This window comes from Hippopotamus amphibius, chromosome 13, assembly GCF_030028045.1.
Source record: "Hippopotamus amphibius kiboko isolate mHipAmp2 chromosome 13, mHipAmp2.hap2, whole genome shotgun sequence".
Taxonomy (NCBI): domain Eukaryota; kingdom Metazoa; phylum Chordata; class Mammalia; order Artiodactyla; family Hippopotamidae; genus Hippopotamus; species Hippopotamus amphibius.
This window is the reverse complement of record NC_080198.1, coordinates 20466371-20480763: the sequence shown is the minus strand read 5'-3', so window position 1 is coordinate 20480763 and position 14393 is coordinate 20466371. Positions and strand designations below refer to the sequence as shown.

Here is a 14393-nt window from a genome sequence, read left to right as displayed (position 1 = left end):
CCAAAGTGAATCAGCTGTATTTATACACATATCCCCATATCCCCTTCCTCCCACGACTCCCTCCCACCCTCCCCATCCTGGCCCTCTAAGGCATCACCCATCATCGAGCTGATCTCCCTCTGTTATACAGCAACTTCCCACTAGCTATCTTTTTTACAGTTGGTAGTGTATATATGTCTATGCTACTCTCTCACTTTGTCCCAGCTTCCCCTTCGCCCCACCTCCCTCCAACCCCATGTCCTCCAGCCCATTCTCTGCATCTGCATCCTTATTGTTAAGGCAGGGAACTTAATGAATACAAACAGAAACACTTAACTGTGCTACTCACAGCCATTTTACACCAAAAACATTTACACTGAGAAGGAAACTCAGAATTCCATGGGACAACCTTTGTAAGATCAATCAGCATCAGAGAGCTAGCCACAAACAGAAAATCTTGGCAGGATGACTTTGGTCTCAAAAAAGGATTTATTTCATCATTTGCATTTAACAATCATTACTATTGAAATTGCTCAATGGATAGGGAATAATCAAAATACATTAGGACTTTCTAGGTGGTGCAGGGGTTAAGAATCCACCTGCCAATGCAGGGGACGCGGGTTCCATCCCTGCTCCAGGAAGAACGATCCCACATGCTGCGGAGCAACTAAGCCCGTGAGCCACAACTACTGAGCCTCTGCTCTAGAGCCTGTGAGCCACAACTATTGAAGCCTGCGCGGCTAGAGCCCGTGTTCTGCAACAAAAGAAGTCACCAAAATGAGGAGCCTGTGCACCACAATGAAGAATAGCCCCCGCTCACCGCAACTAGAGAAAGCCCGTGTGCAGTGAAGACCCAATGCAGCCAATAAATAAATAAATACATTTATTTATTAAAAAAATACATTATACTTCAAGGTCAAGCAGACAGAAAAAAAAACAAAATCTGGTAAAAATAATAAATCCACTTGTTAATTTTAGAATGGTTAAGAGCCTGTGACACGTTATTATGTTTTTCCCACCTGAAAAAAGAATCTTTTGGGTTTTTGTGCATGTGGTATAGCTAACAACATGTGTTCCAGAGCCAGACAAACCTGGTGTTTTGTAGCTGTATGTTCTTGAGAAAGTTACCTGACCTCTCTGAGAATCCATTTTCTCCTTAGTAAAATGGGGATAAAAATCCCTATCTCATTAGGGGTGTTGGAGGAATTTAATTAGATTGTACATACAAAGCATAAAGAATCTGCCTAGCAGATAGACATATACCATGTATTTAAATAAAAGGTGAGGTGCTCTCCCTCCCTGCCAAAGCCCCTTATTCCTTAGAAATGAGAGAGTAGCTTTATCTTCAAGTCCTTTCAAAGACTCCAATTCCTTTGAACTACAATGTATTGTCAGGGGAAGACACAATATCTTGAAACAACCTCGTTCAATATCAAGTTTGGATGCTTATAAAGATCACTTGATGAAATCAGTAGAAAAGGTGGCAAAGAAGTTAATACAGATTTGGTAATTATTACAGGCATGTGACCTCACAATGGGAGGGGCTGAATGCTAAAGTAAATGAGTTACTTAAACATTATCTTAAAAGGCCAGGCAGCAGGTGGTTGTGCTGGAAGACCATGCATATACACCTCTAGGATGAATGAAAAAGGGGAAAAAAAAGTCATGCAGTAATACTCCCAGTGAAGCATCATATATGGAGATTGAAAAAGTGCTGTACTGTTTACAATAGTCAAGACATGGAAACAACCTAAATGTCCATCAACAGATGAATGGATAAAGATGTGGAACATATATACAATGGAATATTAGTCATAAAAAAGAATAAAATAATGCCCTTTGCAGCTACACAGATGGACCTAGAGATTATCATACTGAGCCAAGGAAGTCAGAAAGAGAAAGACAAATATCATATGATATCCCTTATATGTGGAACTTAAAATACGACACAAATGAACTTATCTACGAAGCAGAAACAGACTTACAGACATAGAGAACAGACTTGTGGTTACCAAGAAGGAGGATTGGGAAGAATGGATTGGGAGTTTGTGATTAGTAGATGCAAACTATTATACACAGAATGGATAAAGAACCCCAGGTCCTACTGTATAGTGCAGGGAACTATATTCAATATCCTGTAATAAACCATAATGGAAAAGAATATGAAAAAGAGTATATATATATGTAAAGCTGGATTACTTTGCTGTGCACCAGAAACTAACACAACATGGTAAATCAACTACACTTCAATTAAAAAAAAAAAAAATTCTGTAGCTCAAATGACTTCGGCAGACGAAAGATGCTGTGCTTGCGTAAGCTAGAAGGAGGATTCAAAGAGAGATTTTTGTTTCAGGGCCAATACACAGATGCACGTGGAAAGGCTGAAAAAAAATTACTTCATAAAGAAGGAAAATGCAAGACAGAAGTCACCCAAATTATTATTCCATAGAACAAACGATCTTAAATACTAGAAGTAAACACTGGACTATTTCATCAAAATTCCTAAATTTTTATATATTCAAGTTGGCTTAAAACAGTTGCTTTAAATCTTCTTAGTGGGAAGATGGGGAGTGACTTTATATTTAGGGGAAGCTTCTATTTGGGAATAGATAGTAGTAAAAACTCAATAAATGGTGACTCTTCTCCCCAGGTTGCACCGCCTACCGAGAGAACGAACTTTTTCGCTATTGAAGGACAGTCAGAATTTTGATAAGTAGTTTCAGAATCGAGGCAATGGAATGGGCTAAAACCAGGAGGCCAAGGCCAACTTGAAGGGCCAGGTAAAGTGACGGACCAAATACAAGGTTGGGGCAATGTCAGGTTATGGTTGTGAGGGCACACAGGAGAACTGACTAGGAGATGATCAGAGAAAGTGTTGTTTTGGCTCATCCAAAGTCTGCTTTTCTATGAGGGCACCAGCAAAGTGATTAGGGTGAGCTAGCCTCACGTCCCTACATCAAGGGATAACAAACATGTGATTCAGGAATAAACAGTGGAAATACCCGTCTCTCATGTTCACTAGTTATAGGGATCAGGGAAGAAGTGTGTTTGTCTCTGTTCTGCAGTTAAAAAGCTGCTGGGATGAGAGCCTGAGGTACCAGAGCCCTTCAGGCCAAACAGAAGCATTGGAGAGAGGCAGATTTCAATGACTGTCTGAATCACTATCATTTCTACTTCTGTATAAGCTACTATAAATTTTAAAAAAATTGGTTTGCAAAGAAAAAGGTCCTATCTAATACAGCAGTTCACGGGAGACAGGATAACTGGCATCAGATATCAGCTGACCAATATGGTTCAACAAGCTGAATGATTATCAACACAGAACTGGGGAGCTGGGGGGAGCTCCAAGTATAAAGACATTGGGAGGCCGAGGTACCAAGGATCCAGCCTTGGGGAAACGGGTAGTTTCTGCAGCAATGGGGTATCAGATAGGAGCTCCGTGATCAGTGTGTTAGTTAGGAAGTGGTCCTTTAGAACTGGCATAGAAATGCCCACACAGGAATAGCAGCAAATCTCACTCTATATCCAACCTGAAACCACCGCTCTTCCAAATGGTTCCTGTTGGGCAATCAGACACAGGGCAGGGCTTAACCTGGGATCCAAGAATGTAGACTCAGGGAGCCCTGTTATGGAGTCCCACTGAAAATGAAATGAAATTAAAAAAAAAAAAAACCCTGAAATTAAAACAACATTGTAGGGACTTCCCTGGTGGCACAGTGGTTAAGAATCCACCTGCCAATGCAGGGGACACAGGTTCGAGCTCTGGTCTGGGAAGATCCCACATGCTGCGAAGCAACTAAGCCCACAAGCCACAACTACCGAGCCTGTGTGCCACAACTACTGAAGCCTGCGTGCCTAGAAGCCCGTGCTCCACAACAGGAGAGACCACCACAATGACGAGCCCATGCACTGCAATGAAGACTAGCCCCTGCTCGACACAACGAGAGAAAGCCTGCTCGCAACAACGAAGAAGACCCGATGCAGCCAATAAATAAATAAATGAATAGGTCCAAATGAAATTACACCTGTAAAGTGCAAATTGTGACAGAACTGGATGATGACTAACGGGTGAGCTTAGACAATATATTGGTGACTTTGTGGAGGCTTTCACCATCCCTGGAAGTGGGACCAAGGAAATAGGTCCTTCATTTTAAGGGAAAATATGTGGAAGTGTAGACTTGATTTTTAAAGAAATAGTTTTAGAAATCTTTACGAGAAGCTTTGCATTTATCACAAAACTATCACTTTCATCACAGAACAGTCCATATACCAAATGAATGCCAGACACACCATAAAAATTCCAACACAATGTACTACAGTTTTCCAAAACTCTGACGGCTGAGCACAGCTCTGAACCAGTTATCATGAATTAAAAGGACAAACTTCAGGACCAGCTCACCTCCTCCTAAATTTAGTGAGGTTTGCATTAAAGAAAAGAATATTTCTTTCATTAACTCCTCATCCTTCTCTAACTCTGCCTCTAGAACCAATTTGGTTCTTTTCAAATATTCATGGAGCATCACAGACGTGCAGAAGCCCTGCAAGGGAAATCAAAGATGAAAACACTACGATCCTGATCCTTGAGGGATTTACAGCCCAGACTCGGGGTTTCTCAAGGCGAGCAGAGCAATCAGCTTATTTTTCACTTCACAGTCAACCCTGAAGTTGTGGAATCGTGCATCTCCTTCACACATATGCTGGTTCCTATTTTCAATCTTTTATCAATCTGGATGCCAGTGTTCCTTGGGTCCCTGGTGGTTTTGCTTAGATCTGCATTCATTCCAATAACTTTTGAGGGTGCCTAATAACAATGGCTGTAAGACCTGTAGAGTCCCACAGGATCCCACGCTCAGAAGGGCACTGCACTTGGTTGAATGCTCTGCTGTCTTGTAGTTCTTAATACATTACAGACAAGGGGTCCCATGTTTTAGTCTGCTCTGGGTTCTACCAATTATGTAGCTGGTTCTGCTGGGTACTGGGCTCGGTGGTGGGGACACAGTGATGAAAAGGAGAGACATGCAGAGGGAAGCAAGAAATACAAAATAAATTAATTAATAAATAAAGTAATTCCTGGTGAGGGCTAAGACCTGTGAAGAAACTAAAGCAGGAGGATGTGATGAAGAGAGATGGAGGGACTGGAGATTAAGAAGGAGCCAGCCAGGGGAGTTCCCTGGTGGTCTAGTGGGTAGGATTTGGTGCTTTCACTGATGTGGCCGGAGTTCAATCCCTGGTCGTGGCAAAAAAAAAAAAAAAGGACCCAGGCATGTGGATATCTGGGGGCCAAGATCAGGACCACTTCTGCCTTGTTTGAGGCTATAACACGTGGCACATGGAAATCTCTCAAGTCATATTCTAAATGAATAGAACTTCTGTTCAAAAAGGAAGAGCACCAAGTGAAGAAAACAAATTCATAATTTACTAGAACTGGGACAGCACTGCTGACCGATAAGGAACATTTGAAGTTTATTTAAGGTCTCCTTCAGGATCACATGTTTTAGCAGTTGGAGGGGGCACACCATGTCCAGGAAAAACAACTCTGATGGAAAAGTCCATTACTCACATTCCCCTCTAGGCAGAAAAAGAGGGAAGTTTCTTGTTCTAAGCGGATTCTTTGCTTTCTTAACCAAAAATAGAAAAACAGAGGTGAAAAAGTTAGGGAGAAAGGTAGGCATTGCGGGGAGTTTCTTTCTATCTGTTTCGCAAGATGAGTTCCATGACTTTTCAGTTAGTTTTAACATTAAGGCATGTGCAGTTTTTCAGGCGATGGACATTGTAAAATTTCATCTCACTACCGTGTTTGGAAATATGAACAGAAAAAGGCTTTTGAAGTTCAAAAGTCATCCAAAATGCTCCAACATTCATTGAAAAGCGCATATATTCATTGTTTTATCTTCTAATTTTAAATGTCACATGCAATAAACTAATAGTCAACAGCCTGCATTTATTGAGTGCTGACTGGTACCAGGTACTATGTCCCATGCTTTACACAGATTCTTCTTTTATCCTACAAACAACCCTATGAAGTGGGTACTTGTTCATCTCTATTTTACAGATGAGACAGAGGCTCAAAAGATCTGGTAACAGAAGGTCTCCCAACTGGGTGTAGAAGAACAGGATTCGAACCCAGGGCTTTCAGTCTTAAACACAGCCTTCTCATTCAGCTCTTGCAGACAATGAGAAATGCAGCCACGGGTTAACATTCAGGCACGCTGTTAGATCTCCTTCCTGTATTTCTGCAAAATCTTTTTTTATTTACCTTATTTTTTTTGGTTTTCTTTCTTTCTTTCTCTCTCTCTTTTTTTTTTTTTTTTTGGGTTTGGTTTGGTTTTCCGCCTTTTCTCTCCTTTTGTGTTCCTCTGAAATCGAAACAGAACTTTTTACAGTAGAAAATTTCAAACCATTACAAAAGTGACAGGGCAGTATAATGAACCCCCATGTATCCATCACCCAATTTCAACAGTTATAACACATGGCTAATCTTGTTTCGTTAATATTCTCATCCACTTTCTGTCCTTCTGTATATATTACTTTGGAGCAAATTAAAACTTCAAGTAATTTCATCTGTAAATATTTCAATATAAAAGCTAAAGAGTTTTAAAAACAACCTCAATTACCTAAAAAAAAAAAAAACCCAATATTCATTAATATTATCACATATGCACTTAGTGTTCAAATTTCCAACTGTCTTATGAATGTGTTTTTTTCCAGTTTGTTTGAATGAAGATCTCAAAATGTCTACATTTTGCAATTTGTTTTTATTTCTCTTTGGTCTCTGTTAATCTATAAGTTCCTCTTCCATTCATCCTCTCTCTCTCTTTCTCTCCTCTCTCTCTCATTCCAATTTATTTGTTGAAGAAGTGGGGCTGTTTACCCCTGCCATCTCTCCTACCATCTGAGTTCTGCTGATAACATCTCTCTGGTGTCACTTAACACGGTCCTTTGTCTACCGTATTTCCTGCAGGTTGGTTGAGTCTGAAGGCTTGATCACATTCCAGTCAGATCTTTTTGGGCAAGATTTTCTCATCGGTCACCAATCTGTGTTTTCTCATTAGGGCTATCTCTTTTTGTGATGTTAGTTCAATAGCGAGACCATTTAATTAACTAAGTGTTGTAATATGATGACTTTCCAATTCTATCACCCTTTACTTTGAGCTAGACTATTTCTATAGTGAGAAATTTCCTCTCATCTATTAATGGGTTACCTAGTGGCACCATTCATAAAGGAAAGACAGCAAATGCTTGATTCTTCACCTTTATTTATCAGTTTTCAAAATAGTGAGTTGGCACCTCCAATGGTGGCCAAACTGGTTTTTAAAGTATTCATAAACTCATGAATTTAAATACACTATATGTGTTTCAATCTATTAAAACTGTTGTTCTTAACTGACGCTCAAATTGTCCCATACTGGCCAATGGGAGGTTCTTCAACTCCTGTGTCCTTTTGACATGACTCTCATAGTTTTTGATATCTTTCTTGCTACACGGGATGAAAAGATGCTCATCTTGTACATTTACTGATGCTTTCCAAGACCTGCAGCATTTGCTATTGCTTTTTGTTTCATTTTAAAAAATAGTTATAAATACTAAAATATACATCCTTTAAGTATTACAATTTGATCAATTTTGACAAATCTATATACCTATATTATCCACACCCCTAGCAGGATAAAGAATATTTCCAGAATATTCTGCCAATTGCCTCTGCCAATCTTTCTCCATCCCCCATAAGCAACCACTGTTCAGATTTCTATTACCATAGATTAGTTTTTCCTGTTCTGGAACATCATATGAATTGAATTATAGAGGATGTATTCTTTGATGAATGTTCCTTCATTGAGCAAAACGTTTTTGAAATTCATTCAGGGTGTTGAATATATTTGCAGTTAATTCATTTTTTATTGCTGAGTAGGTATTCCACTGCATGAATATACTACAGTTTATTTATCTGCTCTCCTGTTAATGGAAATCTGAGCTATTTCCAGTTTGCAAATATTATAAAGAAATATGCTATGAACATTCATTTAAAAGAGTTGTGTGTGTGTGTATCTGTGTGTTTGTATGCAAGTATCCATGTATGTATGTATGTAAGTTTTCACTTCTCTTGAATAAATACACAGGAGTGGAGCTAACAGATCATGGGGAGGATGCATGTTTAATTTTTTTAAGAAACTGCCAGTTTCCTGAAAGACCATATACCATTGTACACTCCTATCAGTAACGTATGAGAGGTCTCTGCCAACACTTGGTGTTACAGAGCTTCTTAATTTAGCCACTTTGGTGACTGTGTAGTGGTAGAAACACTTGTGTTTAAGTGACTTTTTTTTTTTACATGTGTATAGGTTTGGAGGATAATTGCAAATTAATAGCAAACACATAGTAATTAATATACACCAGATGCTGTTCCTATACTTTATAAAGATATACCCAATAGCATCTTTGAGGCAGGGACTATTATTATCTTTATTTTACAGATGATAAGAAAAATGAATCACAGAGAGGTTAAGTAACTTACATGAAGTCACACAGCTAGGAAGTAGCAGATGCAGGATCTGAAACTAGAGAGTTTGGCTCCAGGACTTAGGCTTCTGACTTGTATACTCTTCTGCCTCTTGCAATTGTTAATTAAAATCTCTCTCCTCTCTCTAATGTTTCACTGAGATGCTGGCAAATACTTCTAGTTAAGATTACTATATTAATAAAGAAACCCTGTACTATTTAATGTAAAGCACTTTAAAAAAAAAGTTTTCTTCTACTTTTATGAAACTTACTCTGAACTTAAACATTTTCCTTTTACCAGCACATCTCCAGTTCTTGTTCCATTCTTTCCTCAAAAGTTTCTTATTCTGAGGGACTTCCTAGGCAGTACAGTGGTTAAGAATCTACCTGCCAATGCAGGGGACACAAGTTTGAGTCCTGGTCTGGGAAGATCCCACATGCCACGGAGCAACTAAGCCCATACGCAACAACTATTGAGCCTGCACTCTAGAGCCCGTGAGCCACAACTATTGAGCCCACATGCCACAACTACTGAAGCCCACGCACCTAGAGCCCGTGCTCTGCAATGAGGAGCCTGCGCACCACAATGAAGAGTGGCCCCCGCTTGCCAGAACTAGAGAAAGCCCATGTGCAGCAACGAAGACTCAGTGTAGCCAATAAATAAATAAATAAATAAATAAATAAATAAATAAATAAATTTATATAAAAAATAGTTGCTTATTTTGAGCGCCTTTTTGGTTGGACAACTCTTCTCTAAGTCATGATCTTCAAGTCCTGAGCAGATCTTATATCAGAATGCTTTTTGCAGTAAGTAACAAACAAACGAAAAGTAAAAATAACTTTAATGATATGACTCAATTATCTCACTATCTAAAGGGAGGGTAGGTCCAAGATTGGTGAGGGCCACAGATTAACAATGTCATTGAAGTCCCAGGTTCCTTCTATCTTTCCACTCAGCATGTTCTCCTGAAACTAACATCCCCTCATGGCTGCAATATAGCTGCCACTCTTCTAGGCCTCACATCCCTACTCCAAAAGAAGGACCAACTCTTTCTTTTATGTCTCTTTTTAAGAGTAAAGAGAGCTTCTCAAGAAATGCATCAGCATATTGCACCCCATTGGCCAGAGCTAGGTCATATGTTTACCCTAAACCAATCACTGGCAAGAGGAATAAGGCCATTATGATTAGCTTTGACCACGGCTTCACAACCAATGTGTAGATATAACAGGCAATAGGGTATCCTGAGCTATTGGTCCTCTCAGCCCACAAGGCAGCCTAAGATCCTGCAAATGGTCATCTTAAGCCCTGAGTGGTCTCATATACATTTACCCTGGGTACCATCTAGACATCATCTCATATGTACTCTATGACATGGAAAATGTTGGGAAGTAGGCTTAGAGACCTACCACGATATTCCCAAGTCACATGGGAGGTGATATTGATCCCTGAGCCAAATGAGGCCTCCTAGAATGGAAAAAGGAAAAAAAATGGCTCCTGGAAGAAGGCTTAGAAAATGAACAGGAAACAAAAGAACCCACCCATAAGGGAGCAAACACAGCTGACACCATGTCATGCCACGATTATCTTGTCTGTGTCCTACCGCCTCTGCTGCTTCGATGGCTCTGACTTGCAAGTGTTCCCTGTTCTAGCTCAAAACTTGGAGTGCGGGAGCACGGAGGTATCATAAGCCCGGTTGAGACCTCGAGATGGACCGGAGGTGAACGGGGTACATGGGAAGATCTGGCTCCCTTGGTGGCCGTGGGAGGAAGCCTGCACGGGGACCTGACTTTTTGCCATTTGCCTGGTGGGCACCGCCAGAAGGGAGTCGGGGTGCTAACAGAACGCCAGTGATGAGTGCTGGCCAGCTAACAGGACAAAAGCCCTCTTTGAGGGGTTTCCTGTAGCAATTTCAGTTTACCTCTCAGTTAGGCTGGCCCTGGTAAAAGTCTATACACAAACAAATATGCAGGTCAACCCATCCTCACCCTCAGGGTGCAGTCTCTCAAATAACCATGACATTAACAGCACCAGCAGTTTCAATCATCTCCCAAGTAATTAGTTCTGGGGCTGCCCAAAACAAGATAAATGACCGTTCCATAGTTGCTTGTGGGTATGAAATATCACTGAAACAATTCAACTATGGCTAAATTATATTTAAGTTAATAAATATGGATTTAGAGGGCCAAATAAGCTTGAAGACCTTGGGCTTTCAAAAGAGAAAAGGTGAGAAAGAGAAAATAAAAGGTGCGTCGTTCTCTTCTCCTGCCCCAAGCTTTATCCCTTGTTTAAAAAAAATAAAGCCTTGGTGATCGCTTTCAAGCTTATCTAAATGAAGTTGAGAACATTTACGGATAAGATAAAACAAGATTTCTGAAATTCACTAAATAGTACATGGGGAAACCATAGTATGAAACCAAAGAGTATAATGACTGTAAAAAGAAATAACTCTTCTCAGTTATTTGTAAATCTTCAGACTTTAGTACAAGGCAGAGAGACTACACGAAAATCTATCTTTGTGATCCTTGGATTTCAACCAGCAATGCTCAAACTTACTTCAACTATACAAGGAAATTCCATACCACTGTGAGAGGACAAACATTTTTCTAAGAGACTGAAATTTGCTCTAAAGCATGCAAACTAATTTATACTGTGATGAAATGCAGAATATGCTTCCCCTGATGCTCTCAGGCAAGCACCATTCCAGTGGTCCAAGCATCAGGGCCTTTAAAAAAGTTATGAAAAGCAGACAGCTCCACTAATAAATGAGATAAAATGAAAACAGATATAAACTATAATTTTTTTTTGTTAGAAACCATGGTATAAATCAAAAGGCGTTGGCTACAATATGGAAAAGAAGGATTCTTGTTTGGTGAATGGCATCAGAAATCGGTACAACCTTTTTTGGAAGTCCAAATTCCTTCCAAACAAGGTATATATCTTACAGAAATTCTCCCACAAATGTTTTACATATAAGGATGTTCATGGTAACATTTGTCTTAGTGAAATTTGGAAACAACCTAAATGTCTAATAATAGGGAATTGGTGAAATTAATTCAGGTACATTCATACCACTGAATACACAATAGCTATGAAAAATAATGAGATAGATCAGTATCTAAGAGGTGTAAGTAAATACATTTCAAACTAAGATGTATAGAATGATCTCACCTCTGTAAAAATTCATATTAACATAATACGTAAGTCACTATATGTTTAGAAAATATCTGATGAATATATACCATTGCTGAAAGACTTTCACTTTTAAGCCATGCATTTCTATAACAATTAAATTTATAGATTTACGTTATTTTAACGATAAAGAAAAAAAAACTCTAGGGACTTCCCTGGTGGCAGAGTGGTTAAGAATCCACCTGCCAATGCAGGCTACACAGGCTCAATCCTCGGCCCGGGAAGATCCCACACACTGCAAGACAACTGCGCCCCTGCGCCACAACTACTAAGCCTGTGTTCTAGAGCCTGAGAGCCGCAACTACTGAGCCCGTGTGCTGCAACAACTGAAGCCCGTGCGCCTAGAGCCCGTGCTCCACAACAAGAGGAGCCACTGCACTGAGAAGCCCAAGCACCACAGCAAAGAGTAGGCCCAGCTTGCCACAACTAGAGAAAGCTCGCACGCAGCAACGAAGATCTAACGCAGCCAAAAAAAATCAAAACTATGGTTCTCCAAGGAGCACAAATATTGCTTTTTATTTAATAGTAATCACATCAATAACAACTAATGGTCATTATTAAATCGATACACTAAACACATCGAGAGACACCGCTACACACATTTCTTGCATTTATGTCTTTTTGTCTGTATAGACACATACACACACATGTACATACACACACATCCTGTATGTTATTCTGTCTTTTGTGTTTACTTTTACCCCAGAATAGGTCAATGACAATTTTGGGGGCTGTGACATGTAAGTCTACTTCACTTTTCCTGCTGACGTCATAGGATCCCACGCTTCAGACAGACTATCATCCAGTTAATCATTCTCTTATTCACGTCTCCACTGGTTGTTATTTCAAATAATACTGCTGTGAAAATCCTTACACATATACCATCATGTCCTTAAGATGATTTCCTGAAAGGGAAATGTTTGGTCAAAGAGGGCACCTATCTTACACTTTGATTGGCTACAACCAAACTGTCCTGTGAAAAGGTTGTAACAATTTACCAGATTATAATTTAATTCTTCTGTTTCAAAATATCCATCTCCTCTCTTATCCTGAGTTTAAATAACTTCATCTAGATGAGAGAGGAAGTGAGCAGCCCATTTCTCAGATTTTTCCTTCTCTTTTTGGGCCTATTTTAGTAGCTTTTCCTTAAGCTACAATGTATTGAGTGCTTGTCACGTCCCAGACACCATTCTGAGCAGTCACATGGCATCCTTTCACTCAAATCTGGCAACCGTATGATGAGATATTATGTTCCAATTTCATAGATGAGAAAACTGAGGCTCCAAAGAATGAGGCCCCATGCGCTGGGGTCACACAACCCGTGAGAGATGAGGCACAGGGTTCGCGCTCATATCCACCAGACTCCAACATCCTCAGCTCTCAAAGGATGCGTGCAAATCACTCAAAAGACATAGATAAAGCTGTTCCTCTCCTTACAAGTTCTATTAAAACACACTGATGTCATTAATATCTGGAAGTAATGAAGGAAGCTGCCTGGGCTGAGGAAGGCTGCTCCCTCCATCTCTTCCCTCACAGGGCCCCCAAGCTCTTAACCGCTCACCTCGTCCTCCTTCTTGCACAGAGTTGCGGGGGCAGGGGCAGGGGCAGGAGCTGCACTCTGAGGAACTGGCTCTGCTGTCGACGTCACACCCAGCACCCTCCCGTGAGGCAGCTCATGCCATGACCCCATTCCACAGACCGGTGAGCTGAGCCAAGCTGGGAGGTGACCAGGAGTTTCTGCACATGGCCAGTTCTCTGCTTTTCTGTTTTCTTCTTTTTTAAACCAAGGGAAACAGATGATGTTGTTGACCAAATTTTCATTGGTACTTCATCAAAACGGATAGCGACTTCCTGAAGAATACAATCTATTCCAGAACCTAACCATATTATTGATACAGCTAATTCCTTCAGGGTCATAATATAACTTTAGAAGTGATGTTGAAGATTGGGGGGAAAAAGCGATGTTTGGTAAATATATTGGTTCCTGGTTTTATTTTCTGGAAAAACTTCAGATACAGTGATATACATATATACAATACATATATATACGCATGCACATATATGTATGTGCATTTATACTTTTCCATATATACATATATGTACACACATATACATATATGTAATTTATTTATACATTTAAATGTGACCTATTTAGCTCAGAGAAAATACACCAAAAAAAAAAAAGGGGGGAGAAAAAAGAAAATGGTAGGAAGGACATAATTAAATTTGATGTACTTAAAACACACAATATACAGTATAAAGGTGTGGCAACTTTTTGCTGTATTTGTAACCTAATGTAATGTTTGAACCTGAAAAAAATTAAACTGATACAACTTGGGAGTGAATAAACGGCACTGTTCAGACTCTGGCACTAACATCTCAAAAAAAATTTTTTTTGAAACTCGGAGTTGGCTTCTGAAGTTTATTAAAGGAAAAACACATTCACTAAAAAATCTCATTTCCAAAAAGAATCTGAGAACAAAAATCTTATGCGCTCGGCTGGAACTATACCTGGCACCAATACCTAGAAAGATAAATATATAAAAATCTTAAGGAAGGAAAAACCCCGTGAGTTTAAAAACTGTAAGTTGAGAGTTAAGATTCCTTATATCCGAACCAAATTGCTTCAAACTTAAACATTAATTTCATTTAATAACTGGTATTGGACTAGTTATTAAAAATAAATGTACTTTGTCTTCAGGAAATATTTGAAAACGGCCTCAGATTC

At 39.6% G+C, this 14393-nt stretch overlaps 1 protein-coding gene across 2 annotated transcripts in view; it reads right to left on the bottom strand.

Moving 5' to 3' along the window:
- FRMD4B (FERM domain containing 4B) overlaps positions 1–14393 on the bottom strand; it is a 325403-nt gene that overhangs the window by 147418 nt on the left and 163592 nt on the right. The gene's annotated exons all lie outside the window — the stretch shown is intronic.